Source organism: Perognathus longimembris, chromosome 9, assembly GCF_023159225.1.
Source record: "Perognathus longimembris pacificus isolate PPM17 chromosome 9, ASM2315922v1, whole genome shotgun sequence".
NCBI classification, from domain to species: domain Eukaryota; kingdom Metazoa; phylum Chordata; class Mammalia; order Rodentia; family Heteromyidae; genus Perognathus; species Perognathus longimembris.
This window is the reverse complement of record NC_063169.1, coordinates 34718431-34737922: the sequence shown is the minus strand read 5'-3', so window position 1 is coordinate 34737922 and position 19492 is coordinate 34718431. Positions and strand designations below refer to the sequence as shown.

Sequence of the window (19492 nt, the reverse complement as noted above, 5' to 3'; positions counted from 1 at the left end):
AATCAAAACAGACACCCTGAAAACACTAAAGGAAGGAGTAGGAGAAACACTTGGGCTCCTTGACACAGGACCCAACTTCCTTAACAAAGACCCAGAAAGGCTACAAATCGAAGAAAGGTTGGACAAATGGGACTGCATCAAACTGCAGAGCTTCTGCACGGCAAAGGACATAGCTCACAAGATAAACAAAAAGCCCACAGCCTGGGAGATCTTTACCGGCCATTCAACGGACCAAGGCCTCATATCTAAAATATATGCAGAACTAAAAAAATTACCTTCTTCCAAAACAAAACCGCAAAGAACCAATAGCCCCCTCATCAAGTGGGCTAAAGACTGACAAAGAGACTTCTCTGATGAGGAAATGAGACTGGCCAAGAGACATATGAAAAAATGCTCTACATCACTGGCCATAAAAGAAATGCAAATCAAAACAACATTGAGATTCCATCTCACCCCAGTAAGAATGTCATATATCAAGAAAACTAACAATAACAATTGTTGGAGGGGATGTGGCCAAAAGGGAACCCTACTTTATTGTTGGTGGGAATGTAAACTGGTTCAGCCACTCTGGCAAGCAGTATGGAGATTCCTCAGAAGGCTAAACCTAGAGCTCCCCTATAACCCAGCAGCCCCACTTTTGGGTATCTATCCAAAAGACCACAAACAAAATCACAGTAATGCCACCAGCACAACAATGTTCATCGCAGCACAATTTGTCATAGCGAGAATCTGGAACCAACCCAGATGTCCCTCAGTAGACGAATGGATCAGGAAAATGTGGCACATATACACAATGGAATTTTATGCCTCTATCAGAAAGAATGACATTGTCCCATTTGTAAGGAAATGGGAGGACTTGGAAAAAATTATACTAAGTGAAGTGAGCCAGACCCAAAGAAACATGGACTCTATGGTCTCCCTTATTGGGAATAATTAGTACAGGTTTAGGCAAGTCATAGCAGAGCATCACAAGACCCAATAGCTATACCCTTATGAACACATAAGATGATGCTAAGTGAAATGAACTCCATGTTATGGAAACAATTGTTATATCACAGTTGTAACTACTTTCAACGTCCCATGTGTATCTGTAGCTTCTATTATTGATGATGTTCTTGTATCACCTCCTGTGGTTGTACCTACACTATCTCTGTAATCCTGAGTATATTGGAAACCGTGTATACTGGTATTGGAACTAGGAAATTGAAAGGGAATACCAAATTTGAGAGACACAGGGTGGAAAAAAAGAGAAACAACTACAAAAGCAATACTTGCAAAACTGTTTGGTGTAAGTGAACTGAACACATCGGGGGGGGGGGGGAAGGGAAAGGGAGGGGGGGAGGAGGGGAGGAGGAACAAGGTAACAAACAGTACAAGAAATGTATCCAATGCCTAACGTATGAAACTGTAACCTCTCTGTACATCAGTTTGATAATAAAAATTTGAAAAAAAAAGAAATAAAAAAAGAAATGTATCCAATGCCTAACGTATGAAACTGTAACCTCTCTGTACATCAGTTTGATAATAAAAATTTGGAAAAAAAATCATACCAACATTGAGCTAACAATGTTAAGACCTATTTATTTCCCTTTTTGTGTGGGTGGTACACATAATACAACACATGTGATATTTATATTTTTGGTCTTGCTTCTTTCATTTAGTTTTCATTTTCTTACATGATTAAATAATAATGTGATGTTTTCCACTGGTTGAACAGACTAGCATTGTCCTTCCAGTCACCATTCTACTATGCTGTTAAATACTCTCATATATTATAAATAACATTATTGTAAACATTCTGATGCCCAAACATTTACTTCTCTGATTATTTATTTATTTGGAGAGGCAGTACTGGTGCCAACTTCTAACTAGGGAAGCCAACACAATCCCTTGGAATAGTATCTTTCAATATAATATACTGAAAAATTCAGCATGGTTGGTATGCCCACCATTTTCTTTAATTAAAGAGAAAAATACAAAGTAGTTATGAACTGAAATGTGTCTTTCCAATATATTTGTTCACTAGCCCTTAAGCCCCCAGTAAACTGTACATCTCAGAATATGATTATATTTGGAGAGGGGTCTTTTTTTCTTCTTAGTTAATTGGTGAAAGAGTTTTGTAGGCTTTTCTGCCTAAGCTCCTAGGCTTGCTCTTGGCTTCTGTGTAAGTTCCTGTCTTCCCTAGGTAGCTTCAGACTTTATAAACCAATTTGTTCCTATTAAAGACCAAATAGTAACTGGTTATATCTTTGCAGGGAATACAGTCTCAATTAAGACAGTTCAGCCACTGTCATTTGAAAGCAGCTCCAGATGAAGCATGAGCAAATGGGAATGACTGTGTGAAAAAAAAAAAAAACCCGAAATACTTCATTTATGGGCACTGAAATTTGAATTTCATATAACTTCCATGTGTCAACAAATATTCTTTAAGTTGTTTTTTTTTTCAATTGTGTAAAAATGGGCCATACACAGCCAGCAGGCAGTTGCTTAGGTCTCCTCACTAGCTGTAGTTTGGGACCTCTCGCTGGGTGGCAGAGCTTAGTCATCTAGCTAAAGACTCTCAATGAGTTGGCCCTGGGAGATTTTCCTCTTCATGTAAATTCTTAACTGATACCATTTTTTCATCTTGTGATTTATCTGTATTTTCAAAGGGAAAAATATCCGTGAAACTTGTGTTAAAATTTTATGTAAGAATTCTAATGCAGGGGACAAGGAGGGACGATATGTGTGTGTGTGTGTGTGTGTGTGTGTATCTATATACATATATGTATATATGTATATGTATATATGTGTGTATGTGTATACATACACACATACACATATAGGTATACATATATATATACATATATAGATACATATATATATATTACCCCAAAACAAGTAGGAATAAACTTAGTAGTGAAGTACTAGCACAAGGTACACAAAGCCCAGATCCCTAGAACTCACACACAAAAAACCCAACAACGAAAACCCAGCACTTCTTCTCTTAAAAACCTACAATATCTTCTTTAACAGACAGTGGAGCCAGGGGCAAAGTTAACATGGAAAAGTCTGCACAAGAAAACAGAGCCTGCATGAGAAGAGGGTCTTCTTTAAGAAGCTAGCATTAGGGAAATAAAACAACCAGATCAAGGCCTAGTTTTTCACATGGTGGATTGGGAGAACAGCCCAACTCTAGGGCCTGGCCCCTAAGCCTTCCTCTCAGGGTGAGGGTGAAGTGAGCGAGGTCTTCTGAGGAACCCCTCATCCTCTAGTCTTCACATGGTTTCAGAACAAAGCAAGACAGAATGTAGGCTGTGGTTATGTGGGCCACAGTATGCATGGCCCTGCCTCATTTCCTGTGGAGGTGGCTTGCTCTCCAGATGCTAGTCTACTTGCACAAGTAAATCTCCCCATCAGAGGGCCCTAAGAACACACCAGTCTGGCCATATGGTTTCTATTCACCAAGGATTATGTAAGTGGTCTGTGGGGCTACAGAATCTGATCCGTGTCAGGAGGGAGGAGACCTCATGGAAGGCCAACATCAGGCTGCTCCCAAGGTGGAAGGATAAGCTCTGTGGTTCTCTGAAGTTGGGCAAGACTTTGGCCTGACTTTCTGAGTATATGCACAAATGAATGGGCACCTGAAGGACCCAGAAATAAAAGGCAGAAAGGATTTCCTGGATGTTGTTTTCAGATTGTCTCTTGGGAATTTCCTTTTTATTCACACACCAAGTCTGAAAAGGCAGAAATGAGCTAATCTCTATTAAGCAGTGATCCTGAAGGGAAGTATGTGTCTACTGTGAGCCACCAGAAGGAAATGCCTTTTTCCTAGGTTTTCTCAAGGTCCCAGGAAAATATTTTTTGTATACATGAAAAGATTGAGCAATGTATACCCAGAATTTACTTTAAACATCAGCAAGACAAAATTAAAACATATTATTTTGAAAATGTTTGCTTTATGCTATCCCAACATATAGTAAAACAGCTTTGGCATGACAGTTACTTAAATAGAATTGTTTTTAAAAAAACACAATTGAATGAAATGGTACTTTTAGGTTTTTAGTGTCCCAATTGTTTTCATTATCTGCTTAAATTAAATTTCTGTATTCTTTTTGCTTGTTTTAGTACTTACAGAAACTGTTTTGTTTTTGGCTTTACTAGGTTAACACCAAGATTTCTTTCTGATATTTTTTTAAAGGAAATTGTAGCATTCATGTGTAGAAGAGTACACAGATTATTAAATACACTGAATGAATTTTCACTAAGTGAGCATTCCTCTGATACCAAAACCCAGATGGAATGAAGCTCAGACTTCCCTGCCCCTGCCCTCCCAGCTTCCACCATCAGTAACTAGTAACATACTTTCTTGCACCAAAGGTGAGTTTTATGAATATTATATTTGAAGAAATATCCCTGTATTGTTATAAATTGTAGTTTACTCATTCTTGTTTCTGTATGATAGGCTTTTGTTTCCTAGATCCAAATTTATTTAAAATTATTTAATTCAAATATTTCTTTTTTTATAATTTAATTTTATTGTTAAGGTGATATACAGAGGGGTTACAGTTACATATGGAAGGTAGTAAGTACATTTCTTGTCAAACTTGTTATCCCCTCACTCTTTTTCCCACCTTCCCTTCCCCTCAACCCTCACCAGTTGTACAGTTAATTTCCCACAAGTTAATTTCTTGTATCACTGTTGCATTGGTTTACCCCTTATCCTTTGTCTCACCATTTTGATGTTCCTTCTCTTCCCTAATTCAGATAAACATATATACACGGTCCCAAAATCAGATACAGTGACAACAGGGGATAAACCATATGAAAGAACAAAGAAATCATTTCTCAATTTTTTTCTTAGTTCTACTATCACAGTGTAAGATATAATGCAAGTTGAACTTTGTTTTTGTTTTTTGTTTTATTGTGTTTGGTGCTTGTACTAGGGGCTTGAACTCAGTACCTGGACACTGCTCCTTAGCATTTTACTCAAGGGTGGTGCTCTACCACTTGAGCCACAATTGAAGTTCCACAGCTTTTTGGTAGATAATTGGAGATTAGAGTCTCATGGATTTTCCTGTTCATGCTATCTTTGAACTATGATTCCCAGATCTCAGCCTCCTGAGTAGCTAGGAGTACAGAGGTGAGCCACAGAAACCCAGCTACTAAATTAAGATAAAAATAATAATACATATACTAAGTATCTCTTACAATAACAAAATCTCACAAATTGTGTAGCTTAAAACAACAGCAGTGTAGCTGGGTGCTGTGTCTTAATCCTGTAATCTTAGCTACTCTGGAGACTGAATTCAGGAGAGTTCAAGGCTAGCCCAGGCAAAAAGTTCACAAGACTTCGTCTCAATAGAGAAAGCTAGGTGTGGTGGTACCCACTTGTTATTCCAGCTATAACAGAAAATATAAATAGAAAGATTTCATCTGGGGAGAGGGGAGTGAGGCTGGAGGTGTGGTTTAAAAGTTAGTGCCTTCCTACCAAGTGTGAGGCCCTGTCTTTAAACTCCATTATTGCCTAAATAAATAAATAAATTTTAAAAGTTCCTTCTTGTTATAGGGATATGTCTGCCTGGATTCAGGTCCCATCCTGATCCAGTATAACCTCATCAAATATATACTGCTGCAGTCCTGTCTCTAATCCCCACCCCCCCTACCCCCCTGCCGTGCGCTCCCTGACCTGCTGGAGAGACAGGGAAGGCATGCCTCGCCCCGACTAGGGCGAGGCAAGCACGGAAAGGAGAAGGGTCGGCAGCCGCCTGCACCCAGCCCTCCCTCACCGGAGAACAATCAGACGGCCTGGGAGTTAAGTGGGCGCAAGATCTCATTTATTGGGGAAGTACGTGCCACTAATATAAGGCACAGGAGCCAATCAGGTCTAAGATCGGCAGGAAGAGGAGGCATGAGCTGTCCATCAAGGGCAGAAGAGCCGGGGCGTCATAGCCCACAGAACCGCCTCCGGGTTATAACCGAAGACACCTGTAGCAGCTGTGCGTTGTTGTTAAGCACCGCCATCTTAGCCACACGTGGCCCCAAGACTGAGAAACAGGCGGGGCCAGCTAGTTGACTTCCAGGTGTGCCCCACACAGTCCCATTTTGAAATATACAGTCTGAGGTACATGGAGGTTAAAACAAACACGATTCAACACACAGTATTCAGTGAACCCAGAGCTATTTATGGAAAGTTAATGCCATCTTCACATGAATTAGGTGACTATGTAGTTCTAATTTGGGGCTTTCTGTTTCATCAGTCTACTTGTCTGTCCTTACACAAATACTGCTCTTAATTACTATTATTCTTTAATGAATCTTGCTGTCAGATAAAGTCTTTCAGCCTTGTTTTTCTTGTTCAGAATTTTTGTTGGCTTTTGGCCCTCTGCATTCCTATTTAAATTCTAGAATCTGTTCATTAATTTCCACCAGAGAAAAATACAAGTGCTTAACTTGGGGAAAATTGACATCTTAAAAAATGCAGACTTCTAATGTATGTAGAGGGTATTAACTTCTAATTATTTAGTCTTCTTGAACTTCTTGCTATCTTTCACAGTTTTCAGTATAAGGAGTTTGCATGCATTTCCTTGGACTTGAATCTTGAGATTCTTTTGGTGAAGATTGTTTTGATGAAATAAAAACCTAAAAGAAGAAGGAAAACTTTTACTAGGTTTATGATGTCATAACATTAAGGGAGTTTTTCAAGTTTACCAAGCTTATCAGGGCTGAGACTTACATCAAAATCTTAATGACCTCAAATCAGAGCTTGACAAATAAACTAGTGATTACTCCAAAAATGTGTTTGTCTTTCTGAGAGGTACATTGTTTAAAACATGAGGTCTTCATGTATAGTTAAAGAACCTTCTTTCTTCTACCATGAGTGTTCTTGGTAGAGGAAAGATAAAAGAGCCATAGGGTCACGAATGTTTCAACATTGAGAGCCAAGTCATGGAATGGACTTGACTCAAGTGTGTAGGGGAAGGACTAGTTGGAGAATTGTCAATGCCCTCAAAACCTCAGGATTACCCCAAAATGCCATCTGGGCCAGGAAGTTGGCCAGGGGAATGGGAGCTTATCTTCCCTAGAATGAGAACAGTTCTGTTCTTTTATCTAGCATGCCAGAGTTTAGCATGAGTCTTGAAAGTGCATGCTTGCATATGTGGATGTGACACCAACTTATGTTACTAAAAAAATATTTATAACTTTAAAACTTAGATAGTGTCTAGCATTCCAACTCACCCCAAGATTCTGGGATCCAGCCTAGGGCTCCAAACACGTTGTGAACCTTGATCTGCACAGTATTGTGACACTATGTGCATTTTCCCAGCCTTCCCAGAAGCCACTCCAGAATATCAATTTGGGGAATCATAAAAATGGTGTCTGCTGAATGTAACAAGAGGACATGTCCAGAAGTTGCACTTGAATTGTAGCAAAGTGCTATGTCCAAGACATGATTACCAGTCCCTAGAAACAGCATTAGATTAAGAGAGAAAATCAGAAATACACCACAGAAACAGAGTTCGTATTTTATTTTATTTTCCTAGTTGTTACCTAAGTGATGTTGATAAATTGGCAGGAGTCCATTGCTAGAAAGAAAGCAAAGATATGATTACTATATATGTATACTTCATTCTAATATTCTTACAGAAGAAAAACTCCCCAGCTCAGACAGTTGACTCATTATATTCCAATGCCTTTTATTTCATTTATTTCTTCCCCAAATGAACTAGGTACCCTTGACCTGTTTAATGATAGTATTATGAAATGATATTCGTATTACTGTTGCTTGAGAATTGCTGGAAGCTATGGTGGCGAAGCAGTGCTCTCTTACCCCTGTAGCCCTGCAGGTGCACAGCCTACCACAGAGGCATTTGTGTCTCTGAGCCCCAAGTCTGTATCTTTCTACTACAGTATCAGAGCTAAGGATCCTAGGAGCCCTACACTCAGGCCCTTCCTAGTAAAGGAAGAGCTCTTTGCTTGCTCCCAGTGAACCTCTTACCCGTCTTGTGCTGTCAGTCACAATGGAAAGAGTAGCACACGTTTGTAGTTTGACCTTCCCACCTTCTTAGTCTGTCTTAGTAATATCTTTTTTGGGGGTTGAGTATCTCTGGTTTTCATCTCTACTCACTTCTTCCTCTTCCTCAATCTTCTCCCCACACTTCTACTATTTATTCCCACTCCAGTAAATGAACCACCACGACCTTACTTGCATCTGTAGAGCTGGTTGGATTGAAGCCAGAATTGACAGACTGGGTGGGTGGTGGAGTCAGCAGTCCAGTCTTCCCAGAGTTCTGCACTAATCCCACAATGAAAAGGGCTCAAAGTAGGCTGTGTTTCCTAAGGAACACTGTATTTTCTCATTCCCATCATCCACCCTGGTGACTGGGCTTTGTGTTTGCTTTTTTAACTGTGCTTTGCTGCCATTTGGATCTCAAAATTTTTAGACAATTGACTTTAGGTTTGCAGAGACTATTGTAGCATGGAAGGAACATATTTTTAATGCCTTGTTATTTATGTATACAAGTTTCCGGCATGTGCCTCACACAGGTAGCCCAAGCCAGAAGAGAGCTATGAAGAGGAGAACTCACTGGCCCCCTACTCATTGCTCCTCTACACACGCACGCACACACACACACACTTCTTTGCTTTACGGAATAAGATTCAACAAAAGATTTACATCATTTCTTAGCAAGTGTGTGAGAGCCCTGGCTATATGAGCAGCCTACTCAGTAGAAGACTTGGAATCTTATTTGTGAAACCTACATAATCTGGTCTCAAAGACGAACTAAGAGGAATAAATAAAGACTTTAATGCAACGTAACTCTCTTTGTTGAAGGCATTGTGCTGGAGTCAGGTCTTGTGGTTTAAAAGTAACTTTAGACCAGGTCCTTGCCCTCAGAAGTTGGCTGTTTCCCAGGGGGCAGATAGTATGGTAAGGTTTGTGGTAGAAAGATTGATTTTAGGGGAGGAGATTGGACAGGAACTTTAGAAAGACATTGTCATTCGAGTTACCTTGAGGATAGATTAGTTCTCTAGTCTTTCAAGTGAAGGAAAGGGTACATAAGAGGGAAGAAAGGGAGGAGGCCTAGAAGAGGAAGAGGTGCTGGGAATGGCTCTGGTAAGGCTGGGCCAGAAAGAGGAAGAAGAAATGAGGCTTAAGTCTGAAAGGTACATTGGGAATGACAGTAGGTGGTTTGGGGAGCCAAGTTGAAGGGTTTGGGTTGACCTTATACGTCACAAGTTTTCCATCAGTCTCGTCCCACGGTTCCTGGAAGCAGCTCACAAATGCTACTTCGGGAAAGATTTTACTCTTACTCTAAAAATGATTGCCGCTTCTCTCAAGTCCATTTTGTATCTGTCTTTTGAAAAGTGTTTCACTTTTAGAAAACTGAAGCCTATTAGTATATGCATGCGACTCATTAATTTATTCAACCAGTCAACAAATATTTTTGAGTGTCTGCCATAACCAGACTTTGCACTAAGTTCTCCTGGGAGACAATGAAGGTTTTTGCACTAGTTATATACATTTGGAGGCACAAGCACTTGTTGAGCAGCCTTGGCTAAAATCCTGCCTCTACTGCCCACTAATTGTAAGACCTTCGGCCCACCATAGCTTCAGTGGACCCAGTTTTTCACTTAGAAAGCACACTAAGCTGGCACACTAAGTCTTTCTCACCTGAGACATTCTAGGAAGGACCTAAGCCCTGTAATTCATTTGCATAAATGAGTAGGAAAGGCCGAAGTGAGAGAGGTGAATTAGGAGTTGACAGCAAGAACTCCTGTGAGGCATACTCAGGCTGATGAGGGATTTTGGTTATTTGTTCAAAAGACAACATGAACTTTGTGCCAGACACTGTACAAGCATCAGGAGCATAACTATGACCAAAACAAAAGCCCCTCCCTGAAGGCACTTTCTGTCTAAGAGTAGCAAATGGCCTGGGAACATTGACACTCATTGTATAGAGAAGTAGTTGGGCATAGTGGAAGTATGTGAAGTATCAAGAAAGAGAAAGCAAAAAAAAGGGTTTGAGAAATTAGCCAAACCCATAATATCATCATGTGGCTAAGAAGCTAGGACACACCAGTGGTAATGTTAGTTTAGATATCTAGTTCTCCTCACCTGTGTCATTCCTCCATGCAAAACAAAGTTATACTAAAGTCATATATAACTGTATTTTTTATAATAGCCAGTCTATTTGGTTTCTTCAGAGAGCTCTTTGCTAATTACCAATGAAGTGTAGAAAAAATAGTAGAGGTGGCTGCCTAAGCTGTTATTTCTCAACACTTTTCCCAAACCAGCTGGTGCTTTTTTTTCTGTTTCCCTAAGTAATTGGAGCAGATCCAGAAACAAATTCTGGGAGACATAAGCTCTTCCTTATTTATCCTTCAGTAATTGTATATTGAAGGTTGTCTTCCCTATTGGAGGCTGAGGCTGAGCAATTAGGCTACTATGTCTTTGCAGGAAGTGACATCTGTATGACTTCTTGGGAAGGCAACTGTTGATCACCTTGGTTAAAATAATTTGGAAAGTGTTCAGCTTTTCTTTAGTTCATTGAGTCCAACTGATTTTAAAAAGCTTTTGAAATGCACAAATGAATGATGATTTTCCGAACTTGAAAATACTACTGGGTCAGTTCCCTGAGCAAAATGCATCTTTAAACTTGATCTGGTCTCTCTACAACTGCCTTGTCTGGATTACTCAACATGTGGCATTGTGTAGTTTTCACAGTGTTTTATTTCGGAATTAATTCCTCAGAAAAATTTCCAGATAGTTGAAAATCCAACTGAAGGAGGTCTACTTAATAAGAAATTGATTGGAACTTCAAGTTTAACTCATGTAATAACTTGAACTATCTATCACTGGCTGTGGCAGTACAGCTACAGAAGTTCCAAGCATTACACCCACACAGCATTCAGAAGGAAGGAGTTTCTCCCAGAATAATGTGGAAAAGCTCCCAGCAAAACATTTTTCATATTTTATCGGTTTAAAATTGAGCCACACATCTATTCTTGAACCAATGGCTGGTTTCTCTTGATTAGGGGCTCTCCAGTTTTAATATATACATAGACTACTAGGCAAATCTTATAAAATATATTCAGTTGGGACTTCAGAGCCAACATTTCTAAAACTCTCTCAAGTGATGCACAGTGGCTGGAGAAATATGGGGACTTTTTTTAGAAATGAGGAAGAGGGTATGAATCCTTATGGAGGGAATGAAACCTTATGGAAATGAATCCCAGTATGTAATGAGAAGGTTGCCTTGAAACTAGGAAGTAAATAAATCCATGGTATGTGTTGAAAGCACAAAGTACACAGGGTTACACATTTTTGAGTGGGAATACCCATAAAAACGTTATTATTCATTTATGACAGTATGTACATTGTAGTTCTAGAAACAGAGGATAAAGTAGTCATGCCTTCTTCCCTGTAATCACTCAGTTATTTTTATTTTTATTAGTGATTAATGCCATATACCCAGTGTGTCTCAAAAAGACTCAATTCAGGGCTGGGAATATGGCCTAGTGGCAAGAGTGCTTGCCTCCTACACATGAAGCTCTCAGTTCGATTCCCCAGCACCACATATATGGAAAACGGCCAGAGGGGGCGCTGTGGCTCCAGTGGCAGAGTGCTAGCCTTGAGCGGGAAGAAGCCAGGGCCGGTGGTCAGGCCCTGAGTCCAAGGCCCAGGACTGGCCAAAAAAAAAGACTCAATTCAAGTGAAATGGTTTTAAATGTTCTTAACTATAATAGTAATATCCCAAGTTCAGCCTTTGTTCTTAGAGTGGAGAGCACATTAGTCTTAGTAGGGGAAGAAGAGAACACTCCCACTTGGTCTAAGAGTCACTTGACATGATGTCAGGTGTGGAAAGTGCTGCCAATGATGAATTTCTGCCAAAGCAAATGGTCACAATGCCCTGACAAGTGATTCTCAAGGGAGAAAAATCATTATTCGTTATCACAATTCATTATTCTTCATTTGAAAAGTATAAACTATTTTGTTTTTATTATTTTTATTTGACAGAAGGTACACAGGACTCCTGTGCTGCAGCTATTTAGAAAAAAAGGATAGATGGACAGTCCAATGCCTGTTGTGAAGCTGTCTATCTCAGACTTTGTGGCATCAGACTGAAGCCTGTAGCCAAGTGTGGAGTGGGTCTTCCTGAGATGGTCACTCTAGCACTTGCCATCTCTGACCTCATATACAATGACATCTCTCAGGAAGGTGCTTGGAGAGATGGAATTCCCTACTGTTGTGTCTATTTAATCTGCTTGACCCCAAACCATTGGCTCACATCTGTATGAATGATAAGAAACCAGCTTGTAGTTTGGCTACTGATGAATGCCAGATAATTCTTAACTAGCTTTATCCATTTAGAAAAATTTATCGGTTCAGAGTCCCTGAAAGATTGAGAAATTCTCTGCTATCCTAAACTAGCTTTGGAAAACTGCTAGACTTGATGCTCCAGAAGGCAGAATTATGTATCTCATTCAGGTAGTCCATGGGCCATGTGTTAATGGAATAATTGAATGTCTGGTATGTTCTCATAGACTAAGCATTCAGTCTCGGAAGAAAAAAAGAAAACATTTTATTCACTCACTTAAGTCATTTATAGTTTGAGTATAGGACATTTAGGTATACATCTACATAATTAGGACCTCATAGGCTGCCGAAGAGATGAGATAATATTAATATTAGCAAAGCCCATGTAGGAAAAGAAATATTACACTCTAATTCATTGATTGAGTGAGGCAATCCTCATGAATACCTCCTTATTGTGCATGCTAGTATTCATGAGAGGATTGAGGCAATGAGCCTTTCCCACACAACAAAAATGGGAAATATGTGTATCAAATAAAATATAATTTTTTTCTTGCCAGTCCTGTGGCTTGAACTCAGGGCCTGAGCACTGTCTCTGGCTTCCTTTTGCTCAAGGCTAGCACTCCATCAACTTGGGCCACAGCACCACTTCTGGCTTTTTCTATATATGTGGTACTGAGGAATCAAACCCAGAGATCCATGTATGTGAATCAAGCACTCTACCACTAGGCCATATTCCTAGACCTAAAATATAATTTTAAAGTAAAAAAGAAGAGTTAAAAATAATACCAAGTTTGGGTAAATCAAGATAGAAAAATTTCTATTGTTATTAGGGTTTTGTTATGAAATATTAAGATATTGAAAGAAGCTCATCCTAGTTTCATAAAGTATGTATCATTATACTTTTCGTCTTTTGAATCCTGTGCTTCTTGCCTATCTATTTCAGGCTTTTAAAAACATTCCAAGAAATATGTCTATAGATTGTCACAGTACAAAAAGTTGAAAGTGATTAGGCCTCCTACTGTCAGAAAGATGACAGAAGGAGCAGGGAAGAGAAGATGTCCTAGAGACTCAGCAGCAAGACAAATGGCTAGATGTTTCCAAATTTGGTGAGAACATGTGGAAATAAAATGGGGTCGCTGAAGTCCCAGTCCAACATGATTTTACACATATTGTGCAGGTAATGGGAAACATTGAAAGGTGTGTTTGCCAAGGAAGGACTGGTGCAAGTTGTGCTTATAAAGGATCCTTTGCAGAGCCAGGAGATTTGGTAGGAATGGAAGAAACTAGAGGCCAAAGGCTTGGTTTCTGCAAGGCCTGATCCAAACCATGGAGTATCAGGATGAGAAGGAAGAGGACCAATGAATCCTAGCATAATAGTGCAACTTGACAGCAGGTTTAGGTCCTGGTTTACAGCAGAAGAAGGCCATATGAGGCCTCAAGCCTGGAGAGTGAGAACACTGATAGTAGAAGTTTATGTTTACTGAGGACTTATGGTGTTCCAGGTGCTATTTTAAGACTTTTCTGTGTCATTTGTATGCCATTAAATTGATATTATTTAATCCTCATAGCATCCCTGTGAGATTAGTACCATTGTCAGTATGTCCCAAGTAGTAAAATAAACTCTAGAAAAGTTTACAAACTTGCTCAGGACTTACAGAGAGCTGAAGAGAAAGGAGGGTAAAGAAGGAAAGAAGAGTTGCTTTAGGAAAAAATGCTATGAGTTCAGTTTTAGGTATTTTTCATTAATAATTGTAAAGGATCAAAATTCAAACATAAACACAATTTCTGGTTTTTTTATTGTACAGTTTTTCTTTCTTTCTTAGCTTGTACTGAGGTAATTTGTGAATTGTTTTCATTTTCCTATGAAAAGCAAAGGGGGACCTGATAATTGGAGTTCTCTACATTGATGGATGCCCAAAACTGAGAGAGAGAGAGAGAGAGAGAGAGAGAGAGAGAGAGAGAGAGTATCACTGTTTCCAGAGAAGCACAATGTGATTAGATTATGTCTGTTGGATGATTAGTTTTGTCTATTGTGATGTTTTTCAGGACCAGTCCTGCTGCCGTATTAGAAGACATGTGGTGTATATAAAGTTTGTGATAGTTGCAGAAATTTTGGTATGTATTGGTGCATTTATTTCTTTTTAAAAATAAAATGTCATTCATGAAGGCAGGCCATTGCTTTGGGCTGCGCATCTTTTACATCTGTAAAAAACTTAAATGGAATGGAATTTTGTAATTGAATGTGATATTGAATTGGAGCTTCCTGACAAGTGGATTTTTTTTTTTGGCCAATTTTAGGGCTTGAACTCAGGACCTGAGCACTTCTACTTAAGTCAGAGCTCCACTTCTGTTTATTCATTTGTTTTTTAGCAGGGAGAGGTAACCAGAGAAAAGAGTCTCATGGACTTTCCTGCTTGGCCTGGCAGGAAACCACAATCCTCAGATCCTTAGATCACAGCCTCCTGAGTAGCTAGGATTACAAACATGAGCCATAGGCACCAGCTAAAAAATAGCCTTTTTTCTTCTGGTTATTATTTATGTTGTTAAGTAGAGTGATGTTTTCTAACATGCAAGGCTGGATTTAGGAAACTTTCTTTACATAGGGTAAAGAATATCCTTGCCAGGCACTAGTCGCTCATAACTGTAATCCTAGCTACTCAGGAGATTGAGGATTGAGATCTGAAGGTAGCATAGGCTGAAAAGTCCATGAGACTCCATCCATCTCCAGAAAGCTGAGCTTGAAGGCACAGCTTAAGTGGTAGAGTCCTAGCCAAGCAAGCAAGCCTAGCAAGTGCAGGACTCTGAGTTCAAACTCAGTACTGCCAACTCCCCCCCCCCCCAACACACACACAATACACACACAAAGAATGCTTGTGGCAATCTAGTGTATGTACCAAGCCAGCCATGTAAAACAAATAATAAACTTGCATACCAAAATAAAAAGTTTCCAAAGCAGGAAACTTTTATGACTTATATGTTGAAATGAAACAGAAGCAGGAAATTAGCTGCTTGAAGAATGGGAAATTATCCAAAAGTTCACACTACATAAAAGTGATTAATTTATGAGGAGATACATATGCTTCTCACCCAGATTTGATCATTACATTTTCCACATGTCTGACATTATCATACTATATGCCATATAGATGTGAAAATATTTTTTATCTTAAACAAAATAACTAAACACAGGAAATTATTTTAGAGAAATACATCATTATAATTATTCCATATCTTAATTATGATAGTATTGATGAAACTGTTTGCATAAAAAATGACAGAAATGTAAAATAGAATACGAGAAACAACAACAAAAGCAATACTTGCAAAACTGTTTGGTGTAAGTGAACTGAACACCTCAGGGGGGGAAAAGGGGAGGGGGGAGGGGGGTATGAGGGACAAGGTAACAAACAGTACAAGAAATGTATCCAGTGCCTAACGTATGAAACTGTAACCTCTCTGTACATCAGTTTTATAATAAAAATTTTTAAAAAAAAGAAATGTAAAATAGAAAGGATAATTTTTCTATATGTAAATTACACCTTAATTTCTTTCTTAGTTTTAGAGGCAGAATCTTGCTGCTAGACCAGATTGGTCTTGAACATACAGTCCTCCTACCTCATCCTACTTAGGGCTGGTATTATAGGCATGTACCACCACACCAAACTTAACTTTAATTTTTAAAATGGAAAAAAAATAAACTGCTAGACAAAACAAATGGTAAGAACTGAGGGAACAAGTTTATTTCAACTTATTAAACAGAAAGAGAAGAATGGAGAAACGAGGAAGGAGATTGAGAAGAAAGAAAAAACATTTTAGTTTTTAGATTGAGCTATGGTATGTGATTCATGGGACAGGGACTTGATGCTATTCCATCTTGTCATAGTGCTTGGGGGATCAAATGAACATAATAAATAGGGATATTTTAAATCACGCACTGCGAGTAGTCAGTCTCTAAATAAGCCCACCTATTTTCCCACCTACCCATCACCATATATTTGAATACTCTCCTTCAGTCACCAGCTGAACTTCCCACCATACATTCTTGGACTTTTGGTCCTCCAGTGTGATTTTCATACCCTGTGAACCTCCTGGAGGAGAATCTGCTTTACCATGCTTCTCCTTTGCACATGCCCAGTACAGAGAACTGTGTTTGAATGATCTGACCCAAACACATTGCCTCTGTAGATGATGTTAGTAACACTTAATTCTAATCTCATTTGGCACTATCAGTGCTGAGGGCTAGTGGTGGGTTGTGAAGGATTTCTGTTGGGCTTCTAAGAATGGAACTCCCAAATCTCCATTCAGGAGGATAGCAGTCCAGAGGTTTAGGGTGCAAATCTGTTCTCTTTGATGTACTAAATGAAATGAAGGCAGGACCTGCAACCCATAGTATTAGACAGCACTAGTGCTGTTTATTAATATTTTAAGGCAGAAGTGTTTCACAAATCCTGATACTTCATGTATCAGGAAATTTGAAATTTTTAAAAGTTATAACTTGTGAATGCCTTGAAAAATTTAGACTTCTGTTTCCCTTGTCATATTGGGGCAGGAGAAGAAAGACTTAAAAATAGCAGTGGCTCACAACATGGGACAATTTTGCCTTCCAAAGGACATCTGGTCATTTCTGAGCCATTTTTGGTTGTTACAGCTGAGGGGAAGAGTGTGTACTACTGGCATACACAAGGGTAGACACCAGAAATGCAACTAAATATCCCAAGATGTATAAGACAGCAACATGTGTACGTACGTACACACACACACACACACACACACACACACGGACCCAGCCTGAAATATCAGTAGTGCTAAGGCTAACAAACTGATGTTAGCAATAGTGGTAAAATTTTAATGTCTAATTTAGTCAACATTTTGAGAGTTTAGATTTTTAAATATTTCAACTTTGAATTATATGTATGTAGGTATGTAAAAGAGTTTGTTCAGCCAGGCGCCTGTGATTCGGGCCTGTATTGTAATCTTAACTACTCAGGAGGCTGAGATCAAAGGATCGCAGTTAGAAGCCAGCCCAGGCAAGAAAGTCTGTGAGACTTTTTTTTTTTCAAATTTTTATTAGCTAACTGATGTACAGAGAGGTTACAGTTTCATACGTTAGGCATTGGATACATTTCTTGTACTGTTTGTTACCTCCTCCCTCATTCCCCCTCCCCCCTCCCCCTTTCCCTTTCCCCCCATGAGTTGTTCAGTTCATTTACACCAAACAGTTTGGGAAGTATTGCTTTTGTAGTTGTTTGTATTTTTTTACCCTATACTCTTATCTCTAATAAACTACCAAAAAAGCTGGAAGTGGAGCTGTAGCTGTAGCTCAAGTGGTACAGCACTAGCATTGAGTACAAAAGCTCAGGGACAGCACAAAGACCCAGAGTTCAAGCCCTAGGACCAGCAAACACACACACACACAAAAAAAGTTGGTTAAGAATTCAGAGAGCTAAAAGGCTTATAGAAATTAATTTTTCTATTAATCCCAACTGAAAGCAAATACTGCTCTAAATGAATCCATTCAGACAGGTATGTCTCTGGCAACTGATATTGAAAGATGGGTTACTAAAGAAGGAAGCAGGCCTCACATACCATGATCATAGCAGCATTCACATGAAAGATGTCATTTCAGCCCTGGTTTCCCTAGATACTTGTTGTGTCTTCATATGACCTCAGAGAATAAATGGCATTTTGGTTTGGGCTGGTTCTTCCTTTTGAATCAAGGGTAGTGATTCTGGTGTGATAAAAATGTGCTTAGGGAGGACAGAGATCTCATTACAGATGACTGAGCTGGGTATTTTGGTACACAGGACTGTACTTGCACCCATTTGCTAGTGATACCACAATGTGGTTTAAATGTGATTTGTTGAGAACTTTTGTAGTCTAATATGGCTACATTTGCTGAAGCGCAGACATTAAGCAACTTATGTCAAGTTGTGATATAGAACAATCCACTTGAAAAGGCTTTACTTAATTATAGGGCCCATTTGGGGAGGATAACTATCTTTTTTGTAAGGTATATTTTAGGATGTACTTCTAGTCCAGTAGTATCTTCCCAGAAAGGGTGTGGCATGTAGTGTGGATATAAATATTTCCTTACCAAGAATTTTGGTATAATATTCTTTTGACTTTATTACCCTTATTTTCCTTTTTCTGGTAGTCTTTTTTTTTAATGAGAGTATGAGGAAAATGTGGTCTGGGAAGCCAGAGAACAAAAGGATGAAAAGATCTCATTTCAGATAGCCAAGTCCAGAGATTTAAAGGCTTTACGTTGTCAGTTTATATTTTTAAGATGAATAGAATTTGGAGGAATATACTAAAGTCAAATAAGTAAACAGCTGAATAACTATGAAACATGCCACATTACCATGAAATATTGTTGGAAATATCTTTGGAAAAGTTGTCCATTTATAACCACATGTCCAGCACCTCCTGTAGGCCATGAGTAAGCTCATGGGCCACTTCATTGATGGCCCGAATAGTTATTTACTTTTGTTTTTCTAGATACTGCTTTTTACCTTGTCTGTCTGATCCTGACCTCTTTCACTTTTCAGTTAAGGCTTGAGGCGTTGGGCCCTAAAGTAGTGATCAGAACTTTCTGTTTAATCAATGTTTCCTAGGACCACTTTAAAAGTAATTGATAAATCAAATCAACACACTGACATTAGCTTCTCTTTTTTTATACATTGTGTGGAGAAAAAGAAATAAAAAGTTAAAATGGGCAAATTTGTAACCCCCCCCACACACACACACACACTGTGGGCAGTTAAATGAGCGATCTATGGGTAGAAGAAGCACTTTTTTTCATCTAAATTCTGAGTTGTAAAGGTGATAAAATGGAGTACTCCAAGAAGTCGTCTCTGGAAAGTGATCAGTCTCCCAGATAAAGTGACTGTTAGCTCCCTTCATCAAAATCACCCCCAAAAAAAACTTGTTTAAGAGTGTAACTTCCAAAAGCACATAGAGGCTCATGACTGTACTCCTAGGTACTTGGGAGGCCCAGGTAGGAGGATCCTGGTCTAAGGTTGGCACCAGGCTAAAAAAAACACCAGATCCTTTCTGGGAAACAACTTTTAAAAAAAGACAACAAAAGAGAAGCACGGCTCTAACACTTGATTAGCAATCTCAAGGTCTTCAGTTCAGTCAGCCCCAGTGTGTGGCATATGTGCACATACAAGTGTGTGCTCACATGTATAC

The 19492-nt window shown here is 39.1% G+C and overlaps 1 protein-coding gene across 3 annotated transcripts in view; it reads left to right on the top strand.

Annotated features, from left to right (window-relative positions):
- The window catches only part of Fyn (FYN proto-oncogene, Src family tyrosine kinase), a 206250-nt gene that overhangs the window by 79382 nt on the left and 107376 nt on the right, over positions 1-19492 (top strand). For all 3 annotated transcript variants that reach the window (XM_048353931.1, XM_048353929.1, XM_048353930.1), the window contains one exon: positions 14348-14416. The gene's annotated coding sequence lies outside the window, so the exon portion shown is untranslated. The remainder of the gene's footprint in view (positions 1-14347; positions 14417-19492) is intronic.